Below are 17,851 nucleotides of genomic sequence, written 5' to 3'. Positions count from 1 at the left end.
AAACACATATCTTGAATGGAGTATGCTGTTACAGAATCCTGAGTTTTAAGTCTGTATGTTAAAAATTGACTGATCTACACAGGTTTGAATGCAGTGATTTTCACAATTGCAGGCTATGTAAATCAAAACACTTTTAGGGTGAATTTAATCACTTCCGGTTGCTTCAAGAAGCTTAGAATCGACACAGGTAGACCTTATAGTGGCCTGATGGATTGTCATTGAAGACAGGTTCATAAGGCATTCATAATCAACATAGGCTTCAGGTTGAATTTAGAGGAGCAGTCAATGTATTCCTATGGGGCGACATGTCATTGTAAACTGTTTGATGTAAACACCTTCTTTTAACTGTTAAGGGTTAATGCCACACGGTCAATGTTAGGCTTGCACAGATCGGGAGGACCTTAGGAACGTTCCTGAGGTCAAATTGTGCTTCTAACCTTAACGGTTCTCTCTCTGTCTCCCAAAAGCAAATAAAATTGAAATTGAGGTCAAAGGGTCATTTTGCTCTGTCTTCTTGTCACTGTCGCTGCGCTCAGACCGAGTGAGCTACGGTCAAGCGGGGCATCTCGTTGAACTCGGCACGGCCTGGAGATAATAGTAATGCCATTGCAGGCTTTGTGTGTCTTTAAGCACCGTACTTTTTCACTCCATCCTTGCTTTTTGTGTGTGTGTGTTTGTGTGAGAGAGCTTTTCTTTGACATCTGTTGGGAGAAATGACTGATTACAGTTCATGAGTGTTGTCTAATCACATATATGAAGTTTTGAAAAGTTCTGACCTTTTAACCCTTCAAAACAGCATCTATGACACCATCTTAAGGCACTTCCGGTTGTCACAGGAAGCTATAAGTAAACACATATCTTGAATGGAGTATGCTGTTACAGAATCCTGAGTTTGAAGTCTGTATGTTAAAAATTGACTGATCTACACAGGTTTGAATGCAGTGATTTTCACAATTGCAGGCTTTGTAAATCAAAACACTTTTAGGGTGAATTTAATCACTTCCGGTTGCTTCAAGAAGCTTAGAATCGACACAGGTAGACCTTATAGTGGCCTGATGGATTGTCATTGAAGACAGGTTCATAAGGCATTCATAATCAACATAGGCTTCAGGTTGAATTTAGAGGAGCAGTCAATGTATTCCTATGGGGCGACATGTCATTGTAAACTGTTTGATGTAAACACCTTCTTTTAACTGTTAAGGGTTAATGCCACACGGTCAATGTTAGGCTTGCACAGATCGGGAGGACCTTAGGAACGTTCCTGAGGTCAAATTGTGCTTCTAACCTTAACGGTTCTCTCTCTGTCTCCCAAAAGCAAATAAAATTGAAATTGAGGTCAAAGGGTCATTTTGCTCTGTCTTCTTGTCACTGTCGCTGCGCTCAGACCGAGTGAGCTACGGTCAAGCGGGGCATCTCGTTGAACTCGGCACGGCCTGGAGATAATAGTAATGCCATTGCAGGCTTTGTGTGTCTTTAAGCACCGTACTTTTTCACTCCATCCTTGCTTTTTGTGTGTGTGTGTTTGTGTGAGAGAGCTTTTCTTTGACATCTGTTGGGAGAAATGACTGATTACAGTTCATGAGTGTTGTCTAATCACATATATGAAGTTTTGAAAAGTTCTGACCTTTTAACCCTTCAAAACAGCATCTATGACACCATCTTAAGGCACTTCCGGTTGTCACAGGAAGCTATAAGTAAACACATATCTTGAATGGAGTATGCTGTTACAGAATCCTGAGTTTGAAGTCTGTATGTTAAAAATTGACTGATCTACACAGGTTTGAATGCAGTGATTTTCACAATTGCAGGCTATGTAAATCAAAACACTTTTAGGGTGAATTTAATCACTTCCGGTTGCTTCAGGAAGCTTAGAATCGACACAGGTAGACCTTATAGTGGCCTGATGGATTGTCATTGAAGACAGGTTCATAAGGCATTCATAATCAACATAGGCTTCAGGTTGAATTTAGAGGAGCAGTCAATGTATTCCTATGGGGCGACATGTCATTGTAAACTGTTTGATGTAAACACCTTCTTTTAACTGTTAAGGGTTAATGCCACACGGTCAATGTTAGGCTTGCACAGATCGGGAGGACCTTAGGAACGTTCCTGAGGTCAAATTGTGCTTCTAACCTTAACGGTTCTCTCTCTGTCTCCCAAAAGCAAATAAAATTGAAATTGAGGTCAAAGGGTCATTTTGCTCTGTCTTCTTGTCACTGTCGCTGCGCTCAGACCGAGTGAGCTACGGTCAAGCGGGGCATCTCGTTGAACTCGGCACGGCCTGGAGATAATAGTAATGCCATTGCAGGCTTTGTGTGTCTTTAAGCACCGTACTTTTTCACTCCATCCTTGCTTTTTGTGTGTGTGTGTTTGTGTGAGAGAGCTTTTCTTTGACATCTGTTGGGAGAAATGACTGATTACAGTTCATGAGTGTTGTCTAATCACATATATGAAGTTTTGAAAAGTTCTGACCTTTTAACCCTTCAAAACAGCATCTATGACACCATCTTAAGGCACTTCCGGTTGTCACAGGAAGCTATAAGTAAACACATATCTTGAATGGAGTATGCTGTTACAGAATCCTGAGTTTGAAGTCTGTATGTTAAAAATTGACTGATCTACACAGGTTTGAATGCAGTGATTTTCACAATTGCAGGCTATGTAAATCAAAACACTTTTAGGGTGAATTTAATCACTTCCGGTTGCTTCAGGAAGCTTAGAATCGACACAGGTAGACCTTATAGTGGCCTGATGGATTGTCATTGAAGACAGGTTCATAAGGCATTCATAATCAACATAGGCTTCAGGTTGAATTTAGAGGAGCAGTCAATGTATTCCTATGGGGCGACATGTCATTGTAAACTGTTTGATGTAAACACCTTCTTTTAACTGTTAAGGGTTAATGCCACACGGTCAATGTTAGGCTTGCACAGATCGGGAGGACCTTAGGAACGTTCCTGAGGTCAAATTGTGCTTCTAACCTTAACGGTTCTCTCTCTGTCTCCCAAAAGCAAATAAAATTGAAATTGAGGTCAAAGGGTCATTTTGCTCTGTCTTCTTGTCACTGTCGCTGCGCTCAGACCGAGTGAGCTACGGTCAAGCGGGGCATCTCGTTGAACTCGGCACGGCCTGGAGATAATAGTAATGCCATTGCAGGCTTTGTGTGTCTTTAAGCACCGTACTTTTTCACTCCATCCTTGCTTTTTGTGTGTGTGTGTTTGTGTGAGAGAGCTTTTCTTTGACATCTGTTGGGAGAAATGACTGATTACAGTTCATGAGTGTTGTCTAATCACATATATGAAGTTTTGAAAAGTTCTGACCTTTTAACCCTTCAAAACAGCATCTATGACACCATCTTAAGGCACTTCCGGTTGTCACAGGAAGCTATAAGTAAACACATATCTTGAATGGAGTATGCTGTTACAGAATCCTGAGTTTGAAGTCTGTATGTTAAAAATTGACTGATCTACACAGGTTTGAATGCAGTGATTTTCACAATTGCAGGCTATGTAAATCAAAACACTTTTAGGGTGAATTTAATCACTTCCGGTTGCTTCAGGAAGCTTAGAATCGACACAGGTAGACCTTATAGTGGCCTGATGGATTGTCATTGAAGACAGGTTCATAAGGCATTCATAATCAACATAGGCTTCAGGTTGAATTTAGAGGAGCAGTCAATGTATTCCTATGGGGCGACATGTCATTGTAAACTGTTTGATGTAAACACCTTATTTTAACTGTTATGGGTTAATGCCACACGGTCAATGTTAGGCTTGCACAGATCGGGAGGACCTTAGGAACGTTCCTGAGGTTAAATTGTGCTTCTAACCTTAACGGTTCTCTCTCTGTCTCCCAAAAGCAAATAAAATTGAAATTGAGGTCAAAGAGTCATTTTGCTCTGTCTTCTTGTCACTGTCGCTGCGCTCAGACCGAGTGAGCTACGGTCAAGCGGGGCATCTCGTTGAACTCGGCACGGCCTGGAGATAATAGTAATGCCATTGCAGGCTTTGTGTGTCTTTAAGCACCGTACTTTTTCACTCCATCCTTGCTTTTTGTGTGTGTGTGTTTGTGTGAGAGAGCTTTTCTTTGACATCTGTTGGAAGAAATGACTGATTACAGTTCATGAGTGTTGTCTAATCACATATATGAAGTTTTGAAAAGTTCTGACCTTTTAACCCTTCAAAACAGCATCTATGACACCATCTTAAGGCACTTCCGGTTGTCACAGGAAGCTATAAGTAAACACATATCTTGATTGGAGTATGCTGTTACAGAATCCTGAGTTTTAAGTCTGTATGTTAAAAATTGACTGATCTACACAGGTTTGAATGCAGTGATTTTCACAATTGCAGGCTATGTAAATCAAAACACTTTTAGGGTGAATTTAATCACTTCCGGTTGCTTCAAGAAGCTTAGAATCGACACAGGTAGACCTTATAGTGGCCTGATGGATTGTCATTGAAGACAGGTTCATAAGGCATTCATAATCAACATAGGCTTCAGGTTGAATTTAGAGGAGCAGTCAATGTATTGCTATGGGGCGACATGTCATTGTAAACTGTTTGATGTAAACACCTTCTTTTAACTGTTAAGGGTTAATGCCACACGGTCAATGTTAGGCTTGCACAGATCGGGAGGACCTTAGGAACGTTCCTGAGGTCAAATTGTGCTTCTAACCTTAACGGTTCTCTCTCTGTCTCCCAAAAGCAAATAAAATTGAAATTGAGGTCAAAGAGTCATTTTGCTCTGTCTTCTTGTCACTGTCGCTGCGCTCAGACCGAGTGAGCTACAGTCAAGCGGGGCATCTCGTTGAACTCGGCACGTTCTGGAGATAATAGTAATGCCATTGCAGGCTTTGTGTGTCTTTAAGCACTGTACTTTTTCACTCCATCCTTGCTTTTTGTGTGTTTGTGTTTGTGTGAGAGAGCTTTTCTTTGACATCTGTTGGGAGAAATGACTGATTACAGTTCATGAGTGTTGTCTAATCACATATATGAAGTTTTGAAAAGTTCTGACCTTTTAACCCTTCAAAACAGCATCTATGACACCATCTTAAGGCACTTCCGGTTGTCACAGGAAGCTATAAGTAAACACATATCTTGAATGGAGTATGCTGTTACAGAATCCTGAGTTTTAAGTCTGTATGTTAAAAATTGACTGATATACACAGGTTTGAATGCAGTGATTTTCACAATTGCAGGCTTTGTAAATCAAAACACTTTTAGGGTGAATTTAATCACTTCCGGTTGCTTCAAGAAGCTTAGAATCGACACAGGTAGACCTTATAGTGGCCTGATGGATTGTCATTGAAGACAGGTTCATAAGGCATTCATAATCAACATAGGCTTCAGGTTGAATTTAGAGGAGCAGTCAATGTATTCCTATGGGGCGACATGTCATTGTAAACTGTTTGATGTAAACACCTTCTTTTAACTGTTAAGGGTTAATGCCACACGGTCAATGTTAGGCTTGCACAGATCGGGAGGACCTTAGGAACGTTCCTGAGGTCAAATTGTGCTTCTAACCTTAACGGTTCTCTCTCTGTCTCCCAAAAGCAAATAAAATTGAAATTGAGGTCAAAGGGTCATTTTGCTCTGTCTTCTTGTCACTGTCGCTGCGCTCAGACCGAGTGAGCTACGGTCAAGCGGGGCATCTCGTTGAACTCGGCACGGCCTGGAGATAATAGTAATGCCATTGCAGGCTTTGTGTGTCTTTAAGCACCGTACTTTTTCACTCCATCCTTGCTTTTTGTGTGTGTGTGTTTGTGTGAGAGAGCTTTTCTTTGACATCTGTTGGAAGAAATGACTGATTACAGTTCATGAGTGTTGTCTAATCACATATATGAAGTTTTGAAAAGTTCTGACCTTTTAACCCTTCAAAACAGCATCTATGACACCATCTTAAGGCACTTCCGGTTGTCACAGGAAGCTATAAGTAAACACATATCTTGATTGGAGTATGCTGTTACAGAATCCTGAGTTTTAAGTCTGTATGTTAAAAATTGACTGATCTACACAGGTTTGAATGCAGTGATTTTCACAATTGCAGGCTATGTAAATCAAAACACTTTTAGGGTGAATTTAATCACTTCCGGTTGCTTCAAGAAGCTTAGAATCGACACAGGTAGACCTTATAGTGGCCTGATGGATTGTCATTGAAGACAGGTTCATAAGGCATTCATAATCAACATAGGCTTCAGGTTGAATTTAGAGGAGCAGTCAATGTATTGCTATGGGGCGACATGTCATTGTAAACTGTTTGATGTAAACACCTTCTTTTAACTGTTAAGGGTTAATGCCACACGGTCAATGTTAGGCTTGCACAGATCGGGAGGACCTTAGGAACGTTCCTGAGGTCAAATTGTGCTTCTAACCTTAACGGTTCTCTCTCTGTCTCCCAAAAGCAAATAAAATTGAAATTGAGGTCAAAGGGTCATTTTGCTCTGTCTTCTTGTCACTGTCGCTGCGCTCAGACCGAGTGAGCTACGGTCAAGCGGGGCATCTCGTTGAACTCGGCACGGCCTGGAGATAATAGTAATGCCATTGCAGGCTTTGTGTGTCTTTAAGCACCGTACTTTTTCACTCACTCCTTGCTTTTTGTGTGTGTGTGTTTGTGTGAGAGAGCTTTTCTTTGACATCTGTTGGGAGAAATGACTGATTACAGTCCATGAGTGTTGTCTAATCACATATATGAAGTTTTGAAAAGTTCTGACCTTTTAACCCTTCAAAACAGCATCTATGACACCATCTTAAGGCTCTTCCGGTTGTCACAGGAAGCTATAAGTAAACACATATCTTGAATGGAGTATGTTGTTACAGAATCCTGAGTTTTAAGTCTGTATGTTAAAAATTGACTGATCTACACAGGTTTGAATGCAGTGATTTTCACAATTGCAGGCTATGTAAATCAAAACACTTTTAGGGTGAATTTAATCACTTCCGGTTGCTTCAAGAAGCTTAGAATCGACACAGGTAGACCTTATAGTGGCCTGATGGATTGTCATTGAAGACAGGTTCATAAGGCATTCATAATCAACATAGGCTTCAGGTTGAATTTAGAGGAGCAGTCAATGTATTCCTATGGGGCGACATGTCATTGTAAACTGTTTGATGTAAACACCTTCTTTTAACTGTTAAGGGTTAATGCCACACGGTCAATGTTAGGCTTGCACAGATCGGGAGGACCTTAGGAACGTTCCTGAGGTCAAATTGTGCTTCTAACCTTAACGGTTCTCTCTCTGTCTCCCAAAAGCAAATAAAATTGAAATTGAGGTCAAAGAGTCATTTTGCTCTGTCTTCTTGTCACTGTCGCTGCGCTCAGACCGAGTGAGCTACGGTCAAGCGGGGCATCTCGTTGAACTCGGCACGGCCTGGAGATAATAGTAATGCCATTGCAGGCTTTGTGTGTCTTTAAGCACTGTACTTTTTCACTCCATCCTTGCTTTTTGTGTGTTTGTGTTTGTGTGAGAGAGCTTTTCTTTGACATCTGTTGGGAGAAATGACTGATTACAGTTCATGAGTGTTGTCTAATCACATATATGAAGTTTTGAAAAGTTCTGACCTTTTAACCCTTCAAAACAGCATCTATGACACCATCTTAAGGCACTTCCGGTTGTCACAGGAAGCTATAAGTAAACACATATCTTGAATGGAGTATGCTGTTACAGAATCCTGAGTTTTAAGTCTGTATGTTAAAAATTGACTGATCTACACAGGTTTGAATGCAGTGATTTTCACAATTGCAGGCTATGTAAATCAAAACACTTTTAGGGTGAATTTAATCACTTCCGGTTGCTTCAGGAAGCTTAGAATCGACACAGGTAGACCTTATAGTGGCCTGATGGATTGTCATTGAAGACAGGTTCATAAGGCATTCATAATCAACATAGGCTTCAGGTTGAATTTAGAGGAGCAGTCAATGTATTCCTATGGGGCGACATGTCATTGTAAACTGTTTGATGTAAACACCTTCTTTTAACTGTTAAGGGTTAATGCCACACGGTCAATGTTAGGCTTGCACAGCTCGGGAGGACCTTAGGAACGTTCCTGAGGTCAAATTGTGCTTCTAACCTTAACGGTTCTCTCTCTGTCTCCCAAAAGCAAATAAAATTGAAATTGAGGTCAAAGGGTCATTTTGCTCTGTCTTCTTGTCACTGTCGCTGCGCTCAGACCGAGTGAGCTACGGTCAAGCGGGGCATCTCGTTGAACTCGGCACGTCCTGGAGATAATAGTAATGCCATTGCAGGCTTTGTATGTGTTTAAGCACCGTACTTTTTCACTCCATCCTTGCTTTTTGTGTGTGTGTGTTTGTGTGAGAGAGCTTTTCTTTGACATCTGTTGGGAGAAATGACTGATTACAGTTCATGAGTGTTGTCTAATCACATATATGAAGTTTTGAAAAGTTCTGACCTTTTAACCCTTCAAAACAGCATCTATGACACCATCTTAAGGCACTTCCGGTTATCACAGGAAGCTATAAGTAAACACATATCTTGAATGGAGTATGCTGTTACAGAATCCTGAGTTTTAAGTCTGTATGTTAAAAATTGACTGATCTACACAGGTTTGAATGCAGTGATTTTCACAATTGCAGGCTATGTAAATCAAAACACTTTTAGGGTGAATTTAATCACTTCCGGTTGCTTCAGGAAGCTTAGAATCGACACAGGTAGACCTTATAGTGGCCTGATGGATTGTCATTGAAGACAGGTTCATAAGGCATTCATAATCAACATAGGCTTCAGGTTGAATTTAGAGGAGCAGTCAATGTATTCCTATGGGGCGACATGTCATTGTAAACTGTTTGATGTAAACACCTTCTTTTAACTGTTAAGGGTTAATGCCACACGGTCAATGTTAGGCTTGCACAGATCAGGAGGACCTTAGGAATGTTCCTGAGGTCAAATTGTGCTTCTAACCTTAACGGTTCTCTCTCTGTCTCCCAAAAGCAAATAAAATTGAAATTGAGGTCAAAGGGTCATTTTGCTCTGTCTTCTTGTCACTGTCGCTGCGCTCAGACCGAGTGAGCTACGGTCAAGCGGGGCATCTCGTTGAACTCGGCACGGCCTGGAGATAATAGTAATGCCATTGCAGGCTTTGTGTGTCTTTAAGCACTGTACTTTTTCACTCCATCCTTGCTTTTTGTGTGTGTGTGTTTGTGTGAGAGAGCTTTTCTTTGACATCTGTTGGGAGAAATGACTGATTACAGTTCATGAGTGTTGTCTAATCACATATATGAAGTTTTGAAAAGTTCTGACCTTTTAACCCTTCAAAACAGCATCTATGACACCATCTTAAGGCTCTTCCGGTTGTCACAGGAAGCTATAAGTAAACACATATCTTGAATGGAGTATGCTGTTACAGAATCCTGAGTTTTAAGTCTGTATGTTAAAAATTGACTGATCTACACAGGTTTGAATGCAGTGATTTTCACAATTGCAGGCTATGTAAATCAAAACACTTTTAGGGTGAATTTAATCACTTCCGGTTGCTTCAGGAAGCTTAGAATCGACACAGGTAGACCTTATAGTGGCCTGATGGATTGTTATTGAAGACAGGTTCATAACGCATTCATAATCAACATAGGCTTCAGGTTGAATTTAGAGGAGCAGTCAATGTATTCCTATGGGGCGACATGTCATTGTAAACTGTTTGATGTAAACACCTTCTTTTAACTGTTAAGGGTTAATGCCACACGGTCAATGTTAGGCTTGCACAGATCGGGAGGACCTTAGGAACGTTCCTGAGGTCAAATTGTGCTTCTAACCTTAACGGTTCTCTCTCTGTCTCCCAAAAGCAAATAAAATTGAAATTGAGGTCAAAGGGTCATTTTGCACTGTCTTCTTGTCACTGTCGCTGCGCTCAGACCGAGTGAGCTACGATCAAGCGGGGCATCTCGTTGAACTCGGCACGGCCTGGAGATAATAGTAATGCCATTGCAGGCTTTGTGTGTCTTTAAGCACCGTACTTTTTCACTCCATCCTTGCTTTTTGTGTGTGTGTGTTTGTGTGAGAGAGCTTTTCTTTGACATCTGTTGGGAGAAATGACTGATTACAGTTCATGAGTGTTGTCTAATCACATATATGAAGTTTTGAAAAGTTCTGACCTTTTAACCCTTCAAAACAGCATCTATGACACCATCTTAAGGCACTTCCGGTTGTCACAGGAAGCTATAAGTAAACACATATCTTGAATGGAGTATGCTGTTACAGAATCCTGAGTTTGAAGTCTGTATGTTAAAAATTGACTGATCTACACAGGTTTGAATGCAGTGATTTTCACAATTGCAGGCTATGTAAATCAAAACACTTTTAGGGTGAATTTAATCACTTCCGGTTGCTTCAGGAAGCTTAGAATCGACACAGGTAGACCTTATAGTGGCCTGATGGATTGTCATTGAAGACAGGTTCATAAGGCATTCATAATCAACATAGGCTTCAGGTTGAATTTAGAGGAGCAGTCAATGTATTCCTATGGGGCGACATGTCATTGTAAACTGTTTGATGTAAACACCTTCTTTTAACTGTTAAGGGTTAATGCCACACGGTCAATGTTAGGCTTGCACAGATCGGGAGGACCTTAGGAACGTTCCTGAGGTCAAATTGTGCTTCTAACCTTAACGGTTCTCTCTCTGTCTCCCAAAAGCAAATAAAATTGAAATTGAGGTCAAAGGGTCATTTTGCTCTGTCTTCTTGTCACTGTTGCTGCGCTCAGACCGAGTGAGCTACGGTCAAGCGGGGCATCTTGTTGAACTCGGCACGTTCTGGAGATAATAGTAATGCCATTGCAGGCTTTGTGTGTGTTTAAGCACCGTACTTTTTCACTCCATCCTTGCTTTTTGTGTGTGTGTGTTTGTGTGAGAGAGCTTTTCTTTGACATCTGTTGGGAAAAATGACTGATTACAGTTCATGAGTGTTGTCTAATCACATATATGAAGTTTTGAAAAGTTCTGATCTTTTAACCCTTCAAAACAGCATCTATGACACCATCTTAAGGCACTTCCGGTTGTCACAGGAAGCTATAAGTAAACACATATCTTGAATGGAGTATGCTGTTACAGAATCCTGAGTTTTAAGTCTGTATGTTAAAAATTGACTGATCTACACAGGTTTGAATGCAGTGATTTTCACAATTGCAGGCTATGTAAATCAAAACACTTTTAGGGTGAATTTAATCACTTCCGGTTGCTTCAGGAAGCTTAGAATCGACACAGGTAGACCTTATAGTGGCTTGATGGATTGTCATTGAAGACAGGTTCATAAGGCATTCATAATCAACATAGGCTTCAGGTTGAATTTAGAGGAGCAGTCAATGTATTCCTATGGGGCGACATGTCATTGTAAACTGTTTGATGTAAACACCTTCTTTTAACTGTTAAGGGTTAATGCCACACGGTCAATGTTAGGCTTGCACAGATCGGGAGGACCTTAGGAACGTTCCTGAGGTCAAATTGTGCTTCTAACCTTAACGGTTCTCTCTCTGTCTCCCAAAAGCAAATAAAATTGAAATTGAGGTCAAAGGGTCATTTTGCTCTGTCTTCTTGTCACTGTTGCTGCGCTCAGACCGAGTGAGCTACGGTCAAGCGGGGCATCTCGTTGAACTCGGCACGGCCTGGAGATAATAGTAATGCCATTGCAGGCTTTGTGTGTCTTTAAGCACCGTACTTTTTCACTCCATCCTTGCTTTTTGTGTGTGTGTGTTTGTGTGAGAGAGCTTTTCTTTGACATATGATGGGAGAAATGACTGATTACAGTTCATGAGTGTTGTCTAATCACATATATGAAGTTTTGAAAAGTTCTGATCTTTTAACCCTTCAAAACAGCATCTATGACACCATCTTAAGGCACTTCCGGTTGTCACAGGAAGCTATAAGTAAACACATATCTTGAATGGAGTATGCTGTTACAGAATCCTGAGTTTTAAGTCTGTATGTTAAAAATTGACTGATCTACACAGGTTTGAATGCAGTGATTTTCACAATTGTAGGCTATGTAAATCAAAACACTTTTAGGGTGAATTTAATCACTTCCGGTTGCTTCAGGAAGCTTAGAATCGACACAGGTAGACCTTATAGTGGCCTGATGGATTGTCATTGAAGACAGGTTCATAAGGCATTCATAATCAACATAGGCTTCAGGTTGAATTTAGAGGAGCAGTCAATGTATTCCTATGGGGCGACATGTCATTGTAAACTGTTTGATGTAAACACCTTCTTTTAACTGTTAAGGGTTAATGCCACACGGTCAATGTTAGGCTTGCACAGATCGGGAGGACCTTAGGAACGTTCCTGAGGTCAAATTGTGCTTCTAACCTTAACGGTTCTCTCTCTGTCTCCCAAAAGCAAATAAAATTGAAATTGAGGTCAAAGGGTCATTTTGCTCTGTCTTCTTGTCACTGTTGCTGCGCTCAGACCGAGTGAGCTACGGTCAAGCGGGGCATCTCGTTGAACTCGGCACGGCCTGGAGATAATAGTAATGCCATTGCAGGCTTTGTGTGTCTTTAAGCACCGTACTTTTTCACTCCATCCTTGCTTTTTGTGTGTGTGTGTTTGTGTGAGAGAGCTTTTCTTTGACATATGATGGGAGAAATGACTGATTACAGTTCATGAGTGTTGTCTAATCACATATATGAAGTTTTGAAAAGTTCTGATCTTTTAACCCTTCAAAACAGCATCTATGACACCATCTTAAGGCACTTCCGGTTGTCACAGGAAGCTATAAGTAAACACATATCTTGAATGGAGTATGCTGTTACAGAATCCTGAGTTTTAAGTCTGTATGTTAAAAATTGACTGATCTACACAGGTTTGAATGCAGTGATTTTCACAATTGCAGGCTATGTAAATCAAAACACTTTTAGGGTGAATTTAATCACTTCCGGTTGCTTCAGGAAGCTTAGAATCGACACAGGTAGACCTTATAGTGGCCTGATGGATTGTCATTGAAGACAGGTTCATAAGGCATTCATAATCAACATAGGCTTCAGGTTGAATTTAGAGGAGCAGTCAATGTATTCCTATGGGGCGACATGTCATTGTAAACTGTTTGATGTAAACACCTTCTTTTAACTGTTAAGGGTTAATGCCACACGGTCAATGTTAGGCTTGCACAGATCGGGAGGACCTTAGGAACGTTCCTGAGGTCAAATTGTGCTTCTAACCTTAACGGTTCTCTCTCTGTCTCCCAAAAGCAAATAAAATTGAAATTGAGGTCAAAGGGTCATTTTGCTCTGTCTTCTTGTCACTGTCGCTGCGCTCAGACCGAGTGAGCTACGGTCAAGCGGGGCATCTCGTTGAACTCGGCACGGCCTGGAGATAATAGTAATGCCATTGCAGGCTTTGTGTGTCTTTAACCACCGTACTTTTTCACTCCATCCTTGCTTTTTGTGTGTGTGTGTTTGTGTGAGAGAGCTTTTCTTTGACATCTGTTGGGAGAAATGACTGATTACAGTTCATGAGTGTTGTCTAATCACATATATGAAGTTTTGAAAAGTTCTGACCTTTTAACCCTTCAAAACAGCATCTATGACACCATCTTAAGGCACTTCCGGTTGTCACAGGAAGCTATAAGTAAACACATATCTTGAATGGAGTATGCTGTTACAGAATCCTGAGTTTTAAGTCTGTATGTTAAAAATTGACTGATCTACACAGGTTTGAATGCAGTGATTTTCACAATTGCAGGCTATGTAAATCAAAACACTTTTAGGGTGAATTTAATCACTTCCGGTTGCTTCAGGAAGCTTAGAATCGACACAGGTAGACCTTATAGTGGCCTGATGGATTGTCATTGAAGACAGGTTCATAAGGCATTCATAATCAACATAGGCTTCAGGTTGAATTTAGAGGAGCAGTCAATGTATTCCTATGGGGCGACATGTCATTGTAAACTGTTTGATGTAAACACCTTCTTTTAACTGTTAAGGGTTAATGCCACACGGTCAATGTTAGGCTTGCACAGATCGGGAGGACCTTAGGAACGTTCCTGAGGTCAAATTGTGCTTCTAACCTTAACGGTTCTCTCCCTGTCTCCCAAAAGCAAATAAAATTGAAATTGAGGTCAAAGGGTCATTTTGCTCTGTCTTCTTGTCACTGTCGCTGCGCTCAGACCGAGTGAGCTACGGTCAAGCGGGGCATCTCGTTGAACTCGGCACGGCCTGGAGATAATAGTAATGCCATTGCAGGCTTTGTGTGTCTTTAAGCACCGTACTTTTTCACTCCATCCTTGCTTTTTGTGTGTGTGTGTTTGTGTGAGAGAGCTTTTCTTTGACATATGATGGGAGAAATGACTGATTACAGTTCATGAGTGTTGTCTAATCACATATATGAAGTTTTGAAAAGTTCTGATCTTTTAACCCTTCAAAACAGCATCTATGACACCATCTTAAGGCACTTCCGGTTGTCACAGGAAGCTATAAGTAAACACATATCTTGAATGGAGTATGCTGTTACAGAATCCTGAGTTTTAAGTCTGTATGTTAAAAATTGACTGATCTACACAGGTTTGAATGCAGTGATTTTCACAATTGCAGGCTATGTAAATCAAAACACTTTTAGGGTGAATTTAATCACTTCCGGTTGCTTCAGGAAGCTTAGAATCGACACAGGTAGACCTTATAGTGGCCTGATGGATTGTCATTGAAGACAGGTTCATAAGGCATTCATAATCAACATAGGCTTCAGGTTGAATTTAGAGGAGCAGTCAATGTATTCCTATGGGGCGACATGTCATTGTAAACTGTTTGATGTAAACACCTTCTTTTAACTGTTAAGGGTTAATGCCACACGGTCAATGTTAGGCTTGCACAGATCGGGAGGACCTTAGGAACGTTCCTGAGGTCAAATTGTGCTTCTAACCTTAACGGTTCTCTCTCTGTCTCCCAAAAGCAAATAAAATTGAAATTGAGGTCAAAGGGTCATTTTGCTCTGTCTTCTTGTCACTGTTGCTGCGCTCAGACCGAGTGAGCTACGGTCAAGCGGGGCATCTCGTTGAACTCGGCACGGCCTGGAGATAATAGTAATGCCATTGCAGGCTTTGTGTGTCTTTAAGCACCGTACTTTTTCACTCCATCCTTGCTTTTTGTGTGTGTGTGTTTGTGTGAGAGAGCTTTTCTTTGACATATGATGGGAGAAATGACTGATTACAGTTCATGAGTGTTGTCTAATCACATATATGAAGTTTTGAAAAGTTCTGATCTTTTAACCCTTCAAAACAGCATCTATGACACCATCTTAAGGCACTTCCGGTTGTCACAGGAAGCTATAAGTAAACACATATCTTGAATGGAGTATGCTGTTACAGAATCCTGAGTTTTAAGTCTGTATGTTAAAAATTGACTGATCTACACAGGTTTGAATGCAGTGATTTTCACAATTGTAGGCTATGTAAATCAAAACACTTTTAGGGTGAATTTAATCACTTCCGGTTGCTTCAGGAAGCTTAGAATCGACACAGGTAGACCTTATAGTGGCCTGATGGATTGTCATTGAAGACAGGTTCATAAGGCATTCATAATCAACATAGGCTTCAGGTTGAATTTAGAGGAGCAGTCAATGTATTCCTATGGGGCGACATGTCATTGTAAACTGTTTGATGTAAACACCTTCTTTTAACTGTTAAGGGTTAATGCCACACGGTCAATGTTAGGCTTGCACAGATCGGGAGGACCTTAGGAACGTTCCTGAGGTCAAATTGTGCTTCTAACCTTAACGGTTCTCTCTCTGTCTCCCAAAAGCAAATAAAATTGAAATTGAGGTCAAAGGGTCATTTTGCTCTGTCTTCTTGTCACTGTTGCTGCGCTCAGACCGAGTGAGCTACGGTCAAGCGGGGCATCTCGTTGAACTCGGCACGGCCTGGAGATAATAGTAATGCCATTGCAGGCTTTGTGTGTCTTTAAGCACCGTACTTTTTCACTCCATCCTTGCTTTTTGTGTGTGTGTGTTTGTGTGAGAGAGCTTTTCTTTGACATATGATGGGAGAAATGACTGATTACAGTTCATGAGTGTTGTCTAATCACATATATGAAGTTTTGAAAAGTTCTGATCTTTTAACCCTTCAAAACAGCATCTATGACACCATCTTAAGGCACTTCCGGTTGTCACAGGAAGCTATAAGTAAACACATATCTTGAATGGAGTATGCTGTTACAGAATCCTGAGTTTTAAGTCTGTATGTTAAAAATTGACTGATCTACACAGGTTTGAATGCAGTGATTTTCACAATTGCAGGCTATGTAAATCAAAACACTTTTAGGGTGAATTTAATCACTTCCGGTTGCTTCAGGAAGCTTAGAATCGACACAGGTAGACCTTATAGTGGCCTGATGGATTGTCATTGAAGACAGGTTCATAAGGCATTCATAATCAACATAGGCTTCAGGTTGAATTTAGAGGAGCAGTCAATGTATTCCTATGGGGCGACATGTCATTGTAAACTGTTTGATGTAAACACCTTCTTTTAACTGTTAAGGGTTAATGCCACACGGTCAATGTTAGGCTTGCACAGATCGGGAGGACCTTAGGAACGTTCCTGAGGTCAAATTGTGCTTCTAACCTTAACGGTTCTCTCTCTGTCTCCCAAAAGCAAATAAAATTGAAATTGAGGTCAAAGGGTCATTTTGCTCTGTCTTCTTGTCACTGTCGCTGCGCTCAGACCGAGTGAGCTACGGTCAAGCGGGGCATCTCGTTGAACTCGGCACGGCCTGGAGATAATAGTAATGCCATTGCAGGCTTTGTGTGTCTTTAACCACCGTACTTTTTCACTCCATCCTTGCTTTTTGTGTGTGTGTGTTTGTGTGAGAGAGCTTTTCTTTGACATCTGTTGGGAGAAATGACTGATTACAGTTCATGAGTGTTGTCTAATCACATATATGAAGTTTTGAAAAGTTCTGACCTTTTAACCCTTCAAAACAGCATCTATGACACCATCTTAAGGCACTTCCGGTTGTCACAGGAAGCTATAAGTAAACACATATCTTGAATGGAGTATGCTGTTACAGAATCCTGAGTTTTAAGTCTGTATGTTAAAAATTGACTGATCTACACAGGTTTGAATGCAGTGATTTTCACAATTGCAGGCTATGTAAATCAAAACACTTTTAGGGTGAATTTAATCACTTCCGGTTGCTTCAGGAAGCTTAGAATCGACACAGGTAGACCTTATAGTGGCCTGATGGATTGTCATTGAAGACAGGTTCATAAGGCATTCATAATCAACATAGGCTTCAGGTTGAATTTAGAGGAGCAGTCAATGTATTCCTATGGGGCGACATGTCATTGTAAACTGTTTGATGTAAACACCTTCTTTTAACTGTTAAGGGTTAATGCCACACGGTCAATGTTAGGCTTGCACAGATCGGGAGGACCTTAGGAACGTTCCTGAGGTCAAATTGTGCTTCTAACCTTAACGGTTCTCTCCCTGTCTCCCAAAAGCAAATAAAATTGAAATTGAGGTCAAAGGGTCATTTTGCTCTGTCTTCTTGTCACTGTCGCTGCGCTCAGACCGAGTGAGCTACGGTCAAGCGGGGCATCTCGTTGAACTCGGCACGGCCTGGAGATAATAGTAATGCCATTGCAGGCTTTGTGTGTCTTTAAGCACCGTACTTTTTCACTCCATCCTTGCTTTTTGTGTGTGTGTGTTTGTGTGAGAGAGCTTTTCTTTGACATATGATGGGAGAAATGACTGATTACAGTTCATGAGTGTTGTCTAATCACATATATGAAGTTTTGAAAAGTTCTGATCTTTTAACCCTTCAAAACAGCATCTATGACACCATCTTAAGGCACTTCCGGTTGTCACAGGAAGCTATAAGTAAACACATATCTTGAATGGAGTATGCTGTTACAGAATCCTGAG

Source organism: Salvelinus alpinus, chromosome 6 (assembly GCF_045679555.1).
Source record: "Salvelinus alpinus chromosome 6, SLU_Salpinus.1, whole genome shotgun sequence".
Taxonomy (NCBI): domain Eukaryota; kingdom Metazoa; phylum Chordata; class Actinopteri; order Salmoniformes; family Salmonidae; genus Salvelinus; species Salvelinus alpinus.
The sequence above is the reverse complement of the archived record's forward strand: the minus strand, read 5'-3'. Positions refer to the sequence as shown.